This window comes from Lactuca serriola, chromosome 5 (assembly GCF_051521515.1).
Source record: "Lactuca serriola cultivar US96UC23 chromosome 5, Lser_US96UC23_V15, whole genome shotgun sequence".
NCBI classification, from domain to species: domain Eukaryota; kingdom Viridiplantae; phylum Streptophyta; class Magnoliopsida; order Asterales; family Asteraceae; genus Lactuca; species Lactuca serriola.
In genome coordinates this window covers 243,132,798-243,146,042 of record NC_136412.1, presented here as the reverse complement: position 1 = coordinate 243,146,042, position 13,245 = coordinate 243,132,798, and positions in this window count along the sequence as shown.

Genomic DNA, 13,245 nt, shown 5'->3' with positions numbered 1-13,245 from the left:
ACCCTAATAGCCTCACTATTTAAGGAACCCTTTAGCCCCAAAAACGTGGTGAACTAAATAGTTAGGGTTTCCACACGTTTTTGAGAGCCTCCTTCTCTTCTCTTCTTCATTCTCTTGCTCTTGGTGTTTGTGAACCATTAGAGGAGTGACATTTGTGACTCTAAGCTTTCTAAAGTCAATACAAGAAGGATTTGAGATTGTTATTGCTACATAAGAATCAAGGTATGATCTAAACCCTAATTCATATGTTATATTGATTAGATCTTAGGTTTTATAGTCTTGGATAAATAGCATGTACAATAGAGAAACCTAGATCCAAGCATTAGGGTTGCATGAGCACATAGGATGTTCTTATGGCTAAAACCCATCAGTGATATCAGAGCCTTGATTGGTTTCTATTGTATTGGCCACATGTCTGATGAACTCGGCGAGTTCCAATGTGGACTCGGCGAGTAGCTCCAACTCGACGAGCCCATAGAGGAACTCGGCGAGTTCGAGCGTCAGAAGGAGGTTGTTTTGGGATTTTTGCCTATTTTGACTTAGGATAATTGCCATAATTGTTTAAAATTAATAAAATTCGAATTTTATTGATTCCTTATGATTATCCTTGTCAAAATAAAAGATTTTGGTCATCTAAATAGATAATTGTTACCTTATTTGATAAATGTTAAGTTATGGAAATTATTTGATCATTATCTTGCAAGAATTTGAACTAGATCTAATTAGATAACCACCAATTATAGTTAATTGTCTTATTTGAATTAAGTGGTCTAGAATATTCTTGAAAAAGTTTGGAAAAGTTTCAAATTAATCCCTTTAGGTTTTATAGTTTAAATTAGAACTTGAAAGTTTTGGTTTTGAAATTTAAATAAGTTAAACCCTAATGTTTTGAAATGTTTCAAAACTTGCCCTCAAGTTTTGGAATTTAAAAGTTGATTAAAAGTTTAATTTAGAAATGTTAAATTCTAAAACCCTAGTATAGTTTTGAAAAGTTCAAATCACACCCTTATGGTTTTATTAATTAATTAAAGTGTATAATTAAAAGAGATTTAATAAATCCATAAAGTTTTGGTTTACAATTTAATTAAATTAAAAGTATAATTATTAAATTTTACCACCTACTATTTTAAAAGTGTAAAATACACCCTATACTATATATAACATTAAAAGTCTAACATTATATATATGTGGATGAGTAAAAGTCAATCTTACCGTTAGTAGGCCTCATTCACGAAGCTGGTCTATAAGGAGTGTTTAAGGAAATTACCTATAAAATGGCGATTGAATGGGTATCCACTCTTACCCACTGCACTCTTGACTAGTGGAGGGTCGTTAGCCGAACAGGTAGGATAGGACAAAACCTTCCATTATAAGTATAATGAAGTATAAAAGTAACTAAATGTTTTCATAAAATTCCCAATCTTAGTTACTTTAGGAAAAAGTGAATTCATGCAATTCCATGAAATTACACTTTGTGCCCTTGCGAAGACGTTAGTGGAGCGCGTGTGGTTAACCGGCACACTAAACGGGTCTAAGCAAAGGTAGCAAAGGGTGACTCAATGTTTGTCATAGTTCGATGGAGCGTGTGTGGTTAACCGGCACATCGAATAGGTGACTGTAACATGTGAGGGCACCATGTAGATTTGCATGGTTATTCACACCCGCTTTGTGATCCTCGGCATCCCAGTCACAAACTAGAGGGGCATATCGAGATTTTAACATGCCATTGAAAATGTTCAATGAATCTCAAAGGATCTAGGAGTTTTCATAGATTTAAAACTTAAATTTCTTTTTCTTTTTTTTATGGTGGAAATTAGTGAATCGTCATTCACTTACCTTCAAATATTCTGCAACTAGATTACGACATCCCTTTTCTAGGTTGTAGCATATTATGTTGGGTCCTAGCCTTAATATCTCATTTGGGTGATTTATTAAGGACTCAATCAATTAACTAACTTGAATTTGTTTTCTCCCGTTTTGTAGATGTCAAAGTTCGACAACTATGGTCTTCCCAAATCTCGTGGAACAAGCATTCCACATGAAGATGATATTCCACGATTCGAACGAGGAACGAGAAATCATGCTTCACTTCCTCCTCCTCCTCCCGTTGTTCCCCTAACCCACAAGATCGAAGAATTGAAAGGTTCAATGTCACTAAAGCCCTATTGGAAATGAAACATGAAGATGGTAAACCCGTGTGTGCCCACGTTCTAGGAATGAAAGCACACATCGATAGGTTGATAATGTTGGGTGCGTCATTCCCGGATAAGTTGGTTGTGAACTGGTTTTTACAGTCACTTCCCGAATCATATAATGAGTTCAAAAGAAAGTATTATACGATGGATCATGACGAAAACCTCATTGACCTAACTTACATGCTCATTGCTGCTGAATCAAAAATGATTTGGCAAAGCAATGGAGCATATTTGTTGGGAAAATCAACCAACCATGCTTCCGAGGACGTTCTAGGAGAACCGACCTGTGTTTGCTGCCAAAAGAAAGGGCGTTGGATACAAGTCTGCCCTAAGAGCCTGAAGAGTCCAGAAGATGGGAGAGTCAAAAAGTATGGTTGTGCTTCAGGTAAAATCCACTATCTAACTCCATTAAGTTCCTATTCATTGATTCTTAATACGTGATGTGATAAGATTGCATTTGAATGTTTTGCAGGATCAGTGAAAAAGAGAGGAAGCTTGATGAAAAAGCAAGATGAGTCTAATCACGAAGAAATGGATCTCGATCGCATGAATTCGAAGATTAGATTTTGAGCTTACAAAGTTATGATAGAGTTGTCAGGAATATTTATTACATAGTTTTTCAGTTGATTTTTTCATTGTAAGGACAAAATGTTTTCCGCTGCTTTATGAATAAAATAAATTTTGATTTGACTCGTTTATTTATTTATTTATTTGTTTCCTTGCAATGAAATCTTTATACATAATTGATGTTTGCATATTTCTACAACAAATGGATGAGATTCTTAATTATGTTATTTATGGAAATATCATGAGTTTACCAAATAGAGAGAGTTTCTCATTGCTCAAGTTTCAATTGGACAGAAACTTGGAATCATGCAACTTGGTTGCACGATGAATGAGAAATTTCATATTTGGAAATTAGACTAATTCGTTGACAAGTGTCAAGTGAAGGACTAGGAGATCGAGTACACAAAGTTGTGTGTTGATCAAGTCCACCACAAGAGGAACAAGACATTCATCATGGTTTACTAAAGGTTTAGTAAATATGATTATACTTACAAGATTAAGTGTAATTCTGAATTGAATGAAAAGGTTTAAATCAATAGCAGTACGAATAAGAAGAATCAAGTAGGCAGAAAGATAAAAGTTTCTCTATTCTAAGAAGAAGGGAGAGTACATTTTATACTTTATGATATGTCTTAATGATTAAGAACCATATTTAAATTGATCCTCTAAGTAAGTCTTAGTACAATTGTATGTATAAGAAGAGGAATTAATAATTGAAGAAATGGTTAAATCAAGAAGTCAATCATACTTCGTTCCAAAAACAATTCTTAGAGTTAAGATTATGACATTGAGTGACAAGTCTCAAGAAGGTTTATAACATTCATCAAGTGTAGAATTTGGAAAAAGGATTTTCTTATTTTCATACATTTGAATTTGGAAGTTGTGATGTCTTGGATAAGACAAAGACCAACTAGGACCAATTTTATGAAATGCTTTGTCTTGATAAAAACTACACTAACTCTTGAATATTCGTTTATCAAGAAATGTTCATTGACAAAAGAATCTTATATGTCAAGGAGTCAGTGGGAGTCTTAATGGTCTTTAAAGGTTTCAAGAACAAATCAAAAATAAACCTTATCGATCATCACTAGCACACGAGTTGAGGTTTACAACCTATCGTGTTGACACTATCTTGTTTCTATGTCGTTCCAATTGAGTTAATTATGCATGTAAGTTCTATGAGTTCTCATTTGAACGCATAAAAGGGCAAGCACCTTAATCAATGAAAAGTACATTGATAGGAAAGGGTGAGCTGCTTAACTACTTGGAAGACATGGTGGGCAGCCGTGTTACCATAAGGCAAAAGATCAAGATTGAAAAAGTTCGGTCCATATGAGTTTGAATTTGTCGTAAACTTTGTTTTTTGACAAATTCACATGGATAGGAACACATACACCATTAAAATCTAAGTGTCATAAGATTTTCTCCTTCATGAAAATGACTGTGAGAAAATGCTTTCACTAAGAGAGATTTTAAGAAGATAGCAATTGTAAAATTGCATTCTCAAATTTGATTATGGTTACGGTATCCCTCTCCATAATTCGAATTGTGAGATTTGGCAATTAGTCTGAATTGTTTAAGACACACATATGAGCTATTTTGGATAAAGGTGTATGAGATTAAGAAGCATAGATTAAAGATTATCAAAGCATTAAGTATTAGAAATATGAACTTAAAGGAATTCAATAGGCATTGTTATTTCTGAAAGTTAAGTTGTTTCTAAATACATGTCAAAGCTAGTGGGAGCATAAGTGTTGTGCTTATATTGATAATAATCATCATGATAGTGGGAGCATAAATGTTATGATTGTATGATTATTAAGGCAAGTATTGCAAGTTAGCAATATTAATTATAGAAAACAAGAGTTATACTTTGCAAAGTAGTAAGGATGTAAAGTTGTTTTGCTATAATTAAGGGAGAGAATATTGTACTCCGTTTCAAAATCTAAAGCCTAGATTAAGAAATTTTAATAAATTTAGTCAAAGGAAACATAGTGCATTCTTAAATTTCGATTATGATTACGGCACCCCTCTTCATATTTCGAATTATGATAACATAGGGCGTAAAGTATTATGGCAGAAGATTGATAAACTATCAAATCTTTATGTAAGACATTATGCATCGTGTCCCATACGCCTCGGGTATAGGATTGATTGCGAATGCTATAATATTTGACCATTCTAAAAATTTTCCAAATGTCAAGCGCATTTAGAGGGAAAAAGGACAAGAATCGGTTTTGAATAAGATAATTAAACAACTATCAAAGGACAATCCAAAGTTCGCCGAGGATTGGTTGCTTGTGAGTAGTTGGAAGTATAGTATTGGATGAACCATATCGACATTATTATGAATAGATAAGATTCTATTAAGAATGTGTTGTCATATGGTAAGTATGGAAAGGTTTCCATATTGGGAGTTAGATATTGAAAATCTATGTCTAGATTAGAAACTTTTATGCAAAAGGATGTTCAAATGAATGTACCTTGAGTGAGAGACATCACATCTATGGAATTGTCTTGTAACAATCTCCGATAGAGGACTTTGTAATTTCATTGGCAATAGTCCTTGTGACTTTAGTGCAGTGATATTACAAAAGGATCATTACATAAAATGATAGAATCTAGCATATTCTATAAGTGGCAAGAATTTGATATTCTTTCACTTATAGAAAGGAATAGGAGTTGTGAAATGAGTATGATTGGTAATGTGTTCATTTTATCTATTTCACAAAGTAAGAACCATAGGTAAACATTGTGTGCATGCTAAGAGCATGGGACAAGTGTGGTAATAATTCAAGTAAGAAGTTGATTACCCGAAACGACAAATAATGAGTAATCGATATGGTGATAAATAAAAGGTGTTTTATTTATACTCAAAGGTTTGAGGCCATATGGGATTAGTATTATCCTTGTGTTTCACTTTGCATGTTCTGACTTCCTGAATAATTTAATTGGTTAAGAACAGTCAAATTATTCAAACGGGCCACAGTCGATCATATGTTGGAAGTAGATATGAATGAAGACTGTCATGAATTGGTGTGTGGATTGTCTAAAGTGTATTAGACATAAGCAATTGTTTGCTGCAACGTTCATGAGTGCTTATGAATATGATTTGAGCATTGGATTAAACCCACACTCACTTGGATCACTTCATGGATTTTATCACGAGTGATTGGTGAGACGATAACATCTTATATTCTTGAAACCGAGATGTGTGAGTTGTATCTTGCGAGTCGGTTGCACATTGATAATATGTAAACGCACTAGTAACTTGGTGTTATAAAACATATTGTTGTGTGTAATTCGGTAAGTGAGTACAAGAAAGCATTGAGTCAAAGTTTATCCGTTCCTTTTAAACAAAGTAGGATAAAAGTGATATATGTGGGCCCCTCGATGATTTAGTGATGGCACCTAAGTGCTTGGCCAAGTCGGGACTAAATTGATGTGTTCAATTGTAGTCTGTTGTCAGTCGTCATAAATCTGAATTCGGGAAACAACACATAGATAGAGAGAATGATTTAGATCCATGTCTCGTTCTATACGATATCTAGAATGGAGGAATATATGATCCATTATCTGAAGGACACGCGCATCTGATAAGATCAGAGTTGACAGCGGCTTTGGAAAGCTACGATTGCAGATCAGGATCTGAAGTCATACGCAAAATAGTTATTAGACTTATCCAAGTGGGAGACTGTTGGATTAGTGTCTAAGTCCATAACTATTTTGGTATGTACTTGACCCGATGGTGCATGGTCCTTTTGGGTTGCCTTCACCAAAGCAACTTGATAGGATGAATTATGGAGAGAAAGGATTAAATATGATTTATTAATATATTATGAGAATAATATATTAAAGGAGAAATCATATTGTTTAATTAATATTAGTCAAGAATTAATAAGAATTAAGTTTGTGACTAAAAGACATTAATTAAACTTAAAGGACTAGAACTGTCAATTGTGTGATAGTTGAATATTGAGCTAATGGACTCCTTATTAAGGGGATGGACGAATTCTATGGGGAAACCCATTAGAAATCGTCCAAAGGCCTTTAAGAAAGGTGTTCATGGGTTGCTTAGGGCCTAAGCATCCAAATTAGGGTTTCCTTGTTAGATAACCCTAATAGCCTCACTATTTAAGGAACCCTTAAGCCCCAAAAACGTGGTGAACTAATTAGTTAGGGTTTCCACACGTTTTTGAGAGCCTCCTTCTCTTCTCTTCTTCATCCTCTTGCTCTTGGTGTTTGTGAACCATTAGAGGAGTGACATTTGTGACTCTAAGCTTTCTAAAGTCAATACAAGAAGGATTTGAGATTGTTATTGCTACATAACAATCAAGGTATGATCTAAACCCTAATTCATATGTTATATTGATTAGATCTTAGGTTTTATAGTCTTGGATAAATAGCATGTACAATAGAGAAACCTAGATCCAAGCATTAGGGTTGCATGAGCACATAGGATGTTCTTATGGCTAAAACCCATCATAATAGCCATAACCTCACTATGGAATGCCCCCAGTCGCTAATCCAAAATCCCCTCCTTGACCGTACCAAATATCACAGGAGTTTGCTTGAAAATACTGTGGGTAATCTCTGAGGAGATGAACTCTCGCATCTGCTCATCAATCAACTCAGTACTTGCACCTGGGATTGAACCCAAACCCAGACCTCCTTCCTCAGTGCTAATCACCATACTAGAAACAAATTGCAAATGATCAGAAAATACCGAAGAATCCTCATCCCACATGCTTCCTAGATTCTCCAAGACTCTCCTTGATTCGAGTATGGATCATGTACTTTCAGTAGTACGGGCCCAATACAACCTTCCACACCTATCCATAGTTTCCTCAAGAATCATCCCAAATCCTCCAAGCCACGTTCTCAAACTTATACTCCAACAACTCCCTAAAAAACACGACTAAACCCACTGAATCACTTCCTAGGCTTTCCTAGGTTTCCGACTTCACCCTACTATCAGCTGCTGAAGAACTCCCCATAATGTCAGTTAACCACCTCATGAATACAATAACATGCAAACTAGAGTTGTGCAATATGGTCAAATCCATCACTCTGAGATTATACAACCATTTTCACATGTGACTTGACATATTCACTTAATAGCTAACTCACATCACTTAAGAGTTCCACAAAGCACAAAGCACAAAGCACAAAGCACAAAGCAAGCAGAATTCGTGCAGTAACACTCCAATCCATAGAATAACCAAAGAGCATTCAAAATCACATACAACAACTCATGCTAGGAACTTCCACTCTCGTTATCGGTTACCTTATGCATGCAAATTATACACAATACATGATCAAAATAGACTGCCGAATAAAAGACTCTGCCATAGGACCACAACCAAACAAGGAACATGAAATAAGGCCAAATCAAACATTCTAAGGCTATATGATCCTAACCGTATACAATTTTTATAGCATACACTTGGAAATTACCAACACCAATACATATTCCCAATCTAGCGTAGCATCCAATGCTTCCTAGGCTACACGGCATCACATATCAGGCCAATCAATCATGCAATTCCAGAAAGTATCACTATCCTTATCCTAGCATGCAATTCTCATAACATATATACATAACAAACATGTATGGGTGTTATGGGAATAAATTACTTGAGCTCGCCCGATTGCACACATCACAAATATTAGTGAGTTCCCCAAAATACCACATACCATACGTATAAACAACCAAGCATATTTGGGTGCTTACAATCCCATTCGGTCAATTTCAGCCGTATACTGAGTCTATTTCACCCACTATCAGTATCGTACATATCAAGCATACTTTAGGCCCCACCCGACATCGAACCCCGCATAGTATACATATATGTCAGTCATCAGGCCCCGCCTGGCACCAGGCCTTACCTGGTGTATATATAAACATATAATCATACAAATACATGCGATAATCACAAAGATAATAGCATACAATATAGTCATCAGGCCCCACCCGACATCAGGCTTTCCCTGGTAAGCATATCAACACATAGCACATGCAAGAGTCACACAGACATCAAGCATCCTAACATAATAAACCATGGGCTGACAATGCTGCCTACGACCCACTAACATAGTAAGGAAAATCACTTTGATCTACTGATAATCAAATGACTCCTGAGGCCGCTAAACCGGATAACATCGCACCAACTAACAATAAATACAAAACTTAATCAATATTTACCTGGAAACCCAAAACACGAGGCCCACTTCATAAACCAACTTCCTAAAGGGTAAAACACCATTCTACCCTTTTCTTACTTGGCCTAAAACCAAGGCTCAACCCAACTGCACAAAAAAACCCAAAAGAGCAACCCAAAGGCCAATATGGCCCAACTTCTTGATTAGGCCCAAAAACTATCATGGTACCAATTCTAATAAGGCCTATAGCCAAACCGTGGCCCAAAATCAGAATTCCAAAGGCCCAACAAGGCCCAAACCTTAAAATGACCCAAAAAGACAAATTTAGGAGTAGGGAGTACGCCCCGCATACTGAAATGGAACAACCTGCATACTCACCGTCGAAGCATAATGTACAAATGATTAATGCACAAAACACCCATTACGTTGAGCATACTCCTATGTACGCCTAACATACCCATCAGAGACCAAAAATCCATATTTAGCTCTTAATGATTAATACAATGACTTCTAAACTCAGATATGTCCTTAATAAGATGTCTTAACACATAAAGTTGGCAACTTTACTCCTTTACACGGCTTAATGGGACCAAAACCTTAATAAACTCCATAGCAACACCCAAAATTCATGCATGGTCGAAGATAATTCATAAAGATGACATTTTTATGAACAAGGGACCTCCCAAAGGCCAAGATCCAATATTTTATGCTCTTGGAGTAGCTCATACTCACAAGGATGACTCTTAGGACCAAAATATACCCAAAATACTCCTTAATATAGATCTAACACATAGAGTCATCAAGATAAAAACTTTATACCTCCAGAAGGAAGATCCAGATGCAGCAAGCCTTGATCCAAAAGCTTTAAGCAATCCATTCTTCTTCTATGAACAACAAAAATCAGAAAATACCACCAAAAGCTCAAAAGCCACTCAAATGAGGGATAGGGTTTCGTTCTAGGGTTAAGAGGGATGGTGGCTTAAGATAATAGGGTTTGGTGGCGAGTTGAGGAGCTTAAATAGGGTCTAGGACCCTCAATTAGGGTTTGGGTCTGATTGGAGTAAGGCATACGTAATTATGGTATGCCCGTCGTACTCTAAAGAACATCGGAAATGCATCTGCTTAGTACTCCCAACGTACTCTAATTTACGGTCCATGTACTGGACTTAACACTAGTACGCCCTACATACACTTATGTATGCCCTGCGTACTAGGTCTAACCTTGTAACCACCAAACTTTCGAAAGCCATAACTTCTCTGTTATAAGTCCAAGTCTGATGATCCTTATATCCATGAAAAGGTAACGAGAAGCTCTACGCTTCTATCAGCTCATACTTTCCATAATACGTCCTGAACTAAAATCCATTTTCCATAAAATGTCAAACTGACACTTTACCGATATACCCCTAGGCTCCAAAACACTAACCGAACTCCCTGATCACCTAAATTACATTAACCACACCCAAATGGGTCTAATTCTTTCTTTTCCAAAGTCCTTAAGCCTTATGATACCCTATCTTCGGGTCACCACACCGCATTAGGAAATGATTCGGAGCAGGGTATTACATTATGTGGTAGTGATCTGTAGATCTTTCTGTTGTCTGCTGACTGGTTATATGATTATTTTTTACAGGATATATGTTATTTGTTATATATATATATATATATATATATATATATATATATATATATATATATATATATGTCGACATGGTATGGTGGGGTTGAAACTGTGATGGTTTGTGTTGTCAGTCAATAGATCGCGGCTTTCCAACCGAAAGGTTGTGGGCCGGGGCATTTCAATTGGAATGTTGTGGGCCTAGGGTAATCCAACCGGGAGGTTGTGGACCCAATATGTATTGGTAAGCCAATCAGAAGGTTGTGGGTCGGGGTATTCCAATCAAAAAGAGTTGGGTCAGGGGTAATCCAACCAGGAGGTGGTGGATCCTATATGTGTTTAGTTATATGTTGTTGTGATGGTACTTTATGGGAACTTACTAAGCTTTGAATTACAGATTTAGTGTATTGTTTCTGGTACTTCAGATGATCGTGGAAAGATGAGGCGTGATCATGCACATCCTTTGGATTTTATGTTATTTTTTGGGATACTCTAATTATTGTATCACTTTTGAAATAATGTTTGTAAGCATATATGGCCATTGGGTTGTTTTGATAAACGAAAAATTTTACTCTAATATTTGGGATGTTACATATTGGCATGGTTTTTATTTAGGTAATATCCTTTGAATTGAAACAAGAATACGACCGCCTATCTCATTCTCTGGTTGTCTACAACTATGTTTTCGTCTGCTTTTGTGTTGGTAGAAGCCGAAACTATGAAAGGAATTATGCGTTATAGAAGGTATAGCTCGTGTTGTGTCAATAAGGATATTGATTGGGATACTGCAAGTCGTGTTGGATTAGGTGTCTAAGCCCATAACTATAATTAGTATGTACTTGATCTGATAGTAGCATGGTTCTTTTGGGTTGCCTTCACCATAGAAACTTGACATGATGACTTTTGGAGAGAGAGGTTATTTAATGATTTATTAATATATTATAAGAATAATATATTAATTAGAAATCATATTATTTAATCAGTATTAAATCAAAAAATGAATTTGTTATTAATTTTAGGATTAAAGGAACTGATTAAAAGTAAGGGGATTGGTTTTGCAAATCATTGATAGATGCAATTTGCGCTGCTAGACTCCCTTAGAATGGGGTGGAAGAATTTCTATAAGGAGGCCCTATAGAAATTATATAAGGCCTTCCAAAAGGGAAATCCATGGGCTGCTTGGAGCCTAACTAAGGAATTAGGGTTCCACCTGGAAACCCTAGCAGCCACAGCTATATAAAGGCCTCTATACCTCCTCAAAGCGGCCACTTCTTCCCAAGCAGAAACCCTAGCCGATTTTGTGCCTCTCTCTCACTCATCCTTTGTTTTTGGTGTTTGTGATTCCATTAGAGGTACAACACGTAAGGTACTAAAGCTTTCAAGAGTCAAGGTCATCCGTGGAATACTTGTTATTACGAGATAGCAAGCAAGGTAACATTCAAACCCTAGTTTTCATATTGATTTCAAAAATTGTATGCTAGTATTAGGGTTACTGCTTTGGAACTTCTATTTGCATGTTTAACTAGAGAAAAAAATTAGATCCAAAGCAATTAGGGTTACATGAACACATATGAATGTTGTTAGGCTCATAACCCATTAGTGGTATCAGAGCCTAGGATGTTTTTTTTGTTATATGAGATGCAATTGTGATTTGTCCAAACTAGAAACTAAGAATATTCGCAATCTACTTGATGAACTCGATGAGTTGGATGAACTCAACGAGTCCATTCCCTGAATCGACAATTTGACTCATCTGTTAGTTGATTTCTCGAATTTTTGATCTATTTTGGATTAGGATAATTACCATAAATCATTTTTATCACCATAAATTGATTTTGCTGAATGATAATCTGATTTCCTTATCAAAATAGATAGACTTGGTCAAATTTTAAGATAAAGCCTAAATTATTTGATTAATTAATTATTTAAAATTTGATCTAGTAATTTTGAAAAGTTTCAAATTGCACCCTTTAAGTTTTGATCTATAATGGGTGTTTAAGGAAGTGACCTATAAAATGATCGTCTTTCGGTATCCTTTCTTACCCACTGTACTCTTGACTAGTGGAGGGTTGTTAGCCAAACGGGTTTGATAGGACATTAATGCTCTCATTAATAAGTATAATGATAAATACAAAGTAACTAAATATTTTTATAAATTCCCAATCTTAGTTACTTTAGGAACATGTGAATTTGATGTTAATCCATAAAATTGCACATTGCACATTGCACATTGTCAAGTCGTTAGTGGAGCGTGTGTGGTTAACCGACACACTAACTTGGACTAACAAGGGTGGCAATGGGTAGCTCGTAAATTATCATAGATCAATGGAGTGTGTGTGGTTAATCGGAACATTGGATAGGTGGTAAATGAAACCGATAGTTCCAAGCTAATTTGTATGGTTATTCACACCGTGTTTGTGATCCTCGGTATCATGGTCACAAACTTGAAGGGCATAACCGAGATTAAATATGCCATTGAAAAGTCCAATGAATCTCAAAAGAATCTAGGAATTTCATTTCATTTAAAACCTAATTCTCTTAATTTCTTTTTTCGTGGTGGAATTGGTAAATCGTCATTTACCTACCTTCAAATAATTTACAATTAGATTACGGATCCCTCTTCTAAATTGTGAATTATTGTGTTGGGTCCTAGCCTTAATATTTCATTTGGGTGTTATATTAAGGATTCCTTATCTAATCAAA